Source organism: Elephantulus edwardii, unplaced genomic scaffold (genome assembly GCF_000299155.1).
Source record: "Elephantulus edwardii isolate Elephantulus edwardi_28Jun2011 unplaced genomic scaffold, EleEdw1.0 scaffold00001, whole genome shotgun sequence".
NCBI lineage: Eukaryota > Metazoa > Chordata > Mammalia > Macroscelidea > Macroscelididae > Elephantulus > Elephantulus edwardii.
Window position 1 is genome coordinate 16,376,027 of NW_006399751.1, and position 6,000 is coordinate 16,382,026.

Consider the following 6,000-nt stretch of genomic DNA (forward strand, 5'->3'; position numbering starts at 1 on the left):
GCATCTCTCCCACTATCTTAGATGAAAGCTGTTGCTACTACCTGTGAACTAAAAAGGGATCTCAGGTGGCCTATTATGTAGGAAGTTATGCAGGTGGCTTTAACCTACCAGCTGCTCCTCAGGAGAAAAATGGGCAGTCTCCTCTTGTGTGATTACAACTTCTGGAAACCTTCAAGAGGACCAGCTCAGAGTCCATTCCCACCCGATGGTAAGGAGAGTGAGTAACCAGGAAAGAGGAGACAAGTGAATCCTGGGGAGGTTGGTTCTGGCATTACTGAGTCACTCAAGTAATGGAAACAGTCATCTCCCTTTGACCTTATCGTGATTGATAAAACACCATTTATTAAAGTCACTGGAATTTTTTCTTATTTCTGTCTATTCTGCAGCTGAAAACATCCTAAATGACTTGCGCATCAATGTTTCCCAACTCATTCCTTATAATAGAAGAAGAAAGAAACATTCTGTGCCTAATTATATTTTACTGGCACCCTTGGGACCAGGAGATCAGGAAATGTATTTGCATTGGGAAAGTCTGCAGTCAGGAACCTCTCCAAATTATTGGGGAGCAATGATGTTGGTTTGAGGACTAAGGTGCATCTGATTCAGGCCATGGTCTTTTCAGTTAATTGCTATGCATCAGAGAGCTGGACAATGAATAAGGGTGACAGATGAAGAATAGACACCTTTGAGTTGTGATGTTGGAGAAGAGCTCTGAACGTCCCATGGATTGCTAAAGGAACAAACAAATATATTTTGAAGAAAGTACAGCCCGAGTGCTCCTTTGGAGGCAAAGACGACAAAGCTTCACCTTACATACTTTGAACATGTTGCTAGGAGAAGCCATTCCTTTGAGAAAGGACATCATGCTTGGAAAGGTGGAGGATCAGAGAAGGATAGGAAGATCCTCAACCGAGCAGACTGGCACAGTGACTGCTGCAGTGGGTTCTAGTGTGTCGGGAAGTGTGAGGATGGCCCAGGATAGAAGTGGATTCTGATCTGTTGTTCATAAGGTTGCTATGGGTCATACTTGACTTGATGACACCTAACAAGTACAACTAATTATATTTTGGAAAAAGATATCTTAAACAATGTTAAATGCATTTTTACTGATGAATTCTTTGGAGACTGTACTAAGAATCTAGTGTATCGTGTATTTCATAGTTACTTTGCCCTGTTGCCATCTCTCTGGATATTATCCAACATCACTTCTTAAAATTCTGCATTCAATGCCAAAACAATGCGCTCCAAAGATCTCCTTTGAACACTGGAATAGGAGGGATTATGAGCTGATACAATGGATTGAGAGACAAAGACATAAATCCTTTTAAGAACCTGGTACTTGATATTGGATTATTGGCTTTATAGAAAGTAACACTTTCAGAATGGCACAGATAGCTGTCGTCTTTGAATTGGGCACCACTGTTTCAGATTCTGCTCCAAATTGCTTGTGAATCTGCTGAAAAATCTGATCAGTAAGAGATTGGTTGCTAAGTAATGTACACTGTTTTTTAAAAAAAAAACCCAAAAACTTTAAGTTTCTAGCAGGGCTTCAACCTGTACAATTTTCATTCTAGTTATTATTTTCTTGGTTCTGGTTTCACTTCATTGGCCATGACTGGAACACAGCCCTTGACCTGGCTTGCCCAAGATTAGGGATCAAGTTTATCATTTGAGAATCAGTTGTAGTCTGGAGCAGGGCATGCTTCTAATTCTTGCTCCAAGTCATATAATTTTCCACAGTACTGGTAGCACAACAAAGCTTTAGACCTTTATTAGAAATCACTAGTCAATTTGATCCAATAAACTTTGGTTCTCAATATAATGAAAGTAATTCTTTGATAGATGATCCTCGGTCATTGCAATCAGTAGGCTTCACTCTTGTATCTCCATCTATATCACTGTGACTGTTTTATGATATGACATAACACAGTATAGAAAACAATATGTTTTCATGATGGAGAGCAAAGGTCTATCTGTATTTTCTATCTTCTTCCTTATTTATAAAAGATTTCCAGAAAGACTGGAGATGTTTCATCTCCCAGACTCAGTGTCTTTGTAGTCAATTTACATATGTGTGCACACACTCCCCACACCCCCTATCTTTTTTTAATTATATGTAAAAGTAAAAAGTTTTACTTATAGTAAAAAGCCTGTTCTTCCAGCTACTGAACTAGACAAAGTCCTTCCCTTTAGATATGTTACCAAGGAAACCATTCAGGAATGTCTCCAATGGGCAGGGTTGGTGCTAGTGTGGTCAGAAGCGAGGGAATAATCTGTCACGTTTAGGGGCTATGCCAGCCCTATGCTGTGGTGAACTCTCAGAATAAGCAAAAAAGAGATTATTTTATAATTCGTTGGAAAGATTCTACCCTCTGTGGCTCACCACCGGAATTTAAATTTAGTAATTGTAATACCCCTTTGAAAGGCTGAAAGAAGAATATATGCTAATTATACCAATATTTCTAGCTAGATTGAAAAATGCAACTGGGTCACCACTTACAGACACAATTTCAAGTGTACAATCCCTCACTCTAACTACATTGAACAACAAATAGATACAAAACATATGTGGGGAAAACTGATAGGATATAATGACCAAATAAAGAAAACAACAGTCTCCCCATGTCACATAAGTCATACCATAGGCTTCTATAACCCCAAAATCAAAGATCGTTAATAACTCTTGTGAGGCTTCCTGGTCTTCCTTGACCATCTTGGAACTCGATTTTTATTTTTAAAATGGAATGAACTGCTTCTATAGCTAAACAAAAATCAAATTGTATGCGTGAAATATTTTGATTTGTTTCTTCTTATGAGAGGAGTTGTCAGCCCAATTTAATAAGAACGTGGTTAGTTTCTTAATTGAGATTTGCACAAAAAGCCCTCTGAAATAAATGAATATTTAAGTAATCACAGACTAAAGACTATTGAAAACAAGTTATAAAGAAAGGGGGAAAAGAAAGCTTGGCCATTTATTCAGAGGCCCTTTTGGCTGCTTTAATCCATGTGAACATCAATTATTTCTTTCTTTTGCAAAACAGTAGTAATCAGTTATTTGCTTCCTTGATTAGTTCTGGTCCTAATTCATTTAATACTAATGATTAAGCATAAAATACTGCAAATAAACCTGTCTTCTTTTCGTTCTAGAAATAGAATAATTACAATAGCCAATGGCTGAGGTCTTTCATGTAAATAAATGTGTAAGAGACTTAATTACTTTGGCTTTGCTCAGCACCCCTAAAGAATAAACACAAATAAGTCCACAATATTGCATCTGGATTATCAGTTTAAGATAAAAAATTGTTTACAACATGCAGTTTTATAAAATGGGTATCTGTGTGTCTATATAAAATTATTCCAAGATATGTAAATGGCAAATTAGAGAAGAAAAAAGAAAGTTTATCAAGGGTCTACTATGGATCAGAAATCTCTTTTATTTATGCTATTTTATTTAACCATCATAACAGCCCTGCAAATGAAATATTACCTTCATTTTGTACTAAGAAATTGAGTCTCAGTGGAGATGAACAACTTTTTTCAAGGTCACCTTGTCTTAAGCTGAGATTTGAAATCTAGTTTACTTGGTTTCAAATACCTTTGTCCTTTCTATTATACCAGATTAGATGTGAATGAAATACTGCAAGGTTAAATTTAAAAGCTAGGAGAAAATGGTTAGAATTTGTGTATTTTTAACTGTTTGGATTTAAAAATGAATTTGCATTTAACTCAAACCTATTGCCATAGCATAGCTAACTCAGAAGGACAGAGTAGAACTGTGGGAGATAGTTTTCCAGGCTGTAAACCTTTTCTGAATCACATGGCTATGTTTTCCTCTCATGGAGGAGATAAGTTTGATCCATCAAACTTTTGGATATCAGTCAAACACTTATCCACTGTACCATTAGGCATCTCTCTAAAACTGGAAAATATTTCATTAATTCAATTAAAGTTAATATAAAATAATGTAAATTACAATTTTTTTTATGACTGGCTAGTTGTTGTTGTTGTTGTTGTTATGTGCCGTCGAGTCGTTTGCGACTCATAGCGACCTATGTACAACAGCCCTAAACCGTGCTCTATCCTGTGCCAATCTCATTGCCCCTGACAAATCCATCCCGAGTACCCCAGTCACTGAATCATTCCACCTCATAGAGGGTCTTCCCCTCCTGCGCTGTCCCTCCACTCTACCCAGCATGATGTCCCTCTCTAAAGACCTGTCTCTCCTTACAACATGTCCAAAGTATGTCAGGCGAAGCCCCAGAATCCTTGTCTCCAAGGAGCAGCCTGGTTTAATCCTCTCTACGATGAATCTGTTTGTTTTCTTGGCAGTCCATGGTACATTCAATACTCTTCTCCAGCACCACAGCTCAAAGGCGTCAATTCTCCTTCTATCCTCCCTAGTCATTGTCCAACTCTCTGATGCATAACAAGTGATTGCAAAAACCATGGCCTGTATCAGGCGGACCTTAGTCTCCCGAGAGACACTGTTGCTCTTGAGTATTTTGGAGAGGTCCCTAACCACAGACTTTCCCATCCCAATACGTTTTTTTATTTCCTGGCTACTGGTGCCAAGAGTGTTGACCGTGTAGCCGAGCAAACTGAAGCTGTGAACAATTTCAATCTCTTCGCCATCCATTCGGATGCTACTGATTGGTCCAGTGGTGAGAATTTTTGTCTTCTTAACATTGAGCCTCAGTCCATATTGAAGGCTGCAGTCCTTGACCCTCTGCAGTAAGTGCATGAGGTCCTCCTCAGTTTCAGCGAGCAAGGTTGTGTCATCTGCATAACGCAGATTGTTGATAGATCGTCCACCAATCCTAACACCACGCCTCTCCTCATAGAGCCCCGCCTCTCGGATAATCTGCTCTGCATACAGATTGAAAAGGTATGGAGACAGGACACATCCCTGACGTACACCCTTCCCAATTTTGAACCATGCGGTGTTGCCCTGCTCTGTTCTGACGACTGCCTCTTGGTCCAAGTATAGGTTTCGCATTAGCACGATTAAATTTTCTGGGATTCCCATTCTTCTCAGAGTCAGCCACAGTTTGTTATGATCCACGCAGTCTGGCTAGTTAGTTACTTTATTATACATAGGGTCTTTGAAGGCCTGATATATTTCAGAAGTGAATGGCTAATCCTTCTTCCTAGTCTGTTTTAATTTGGATTCTTAGCTTTAGAAGAATGTCTGACAGACAAGCATTTTACTGAAAGAAGCAGATGAAAGACGCTTTCCCCTTACAGAAATTACCAATGCATTCAGTGTCGTGCCACGGCTCCCTCCTGCTGAGTAATGAGAAGCAATGGTGTCAGTCTAGAGACTAAGGTGCACCTGATCCAGGCCATGATCTTTGCATTTACTTGGTATGCATCAGAGAGCTGGACAATGACTAAGGATGACAGGAAAAGAATATATTCCTTTGAGTTGTGGTACTGGAGAAGAGTCTTGAACATATCGTGGTCTGTCAGGAGAACAAACAGGTCTGTCTTGGAGAGGGTGAAACAGGTCTCTCTTTGGAGACTAGGATTTTGAAGCTCTGTGTCACATACTTTTGTCACATGGCCAGGAGGGACCAATCCTTGAAGAAGGATATCATGCTTGGAAGGGTGGACAGACAGTGCAGGACAGGAAGACCCCAATGAGATGGAATGACACAGTATCTGGGGTAATGGGGGTAGGTGTGTCAAAGTCAGGGAGACTGGCTCAGGACAGAGCAAGCTTCACAGCTGCTAAACATATGGTCATTGTGAGTCACAGGCGACTTGACACATATAACAGCATATAACAGCAACAGTCAGCTGCATATTGTTGCTGTAGCGTATCATTGAGTTGGAATCCACCCATAGTTGACCCTCTTGTGGGTTTTCAGAGGCTTAAATCGCCCAGGAGGAGATTGCCCATCCTTTTCCCATTGAGCGGCTGGCACATTTGAACCACATGCCTTCGACATTGCAGCATGGATTCTTACCATCGACCACCAGCAGTAAATTACTTTTCCC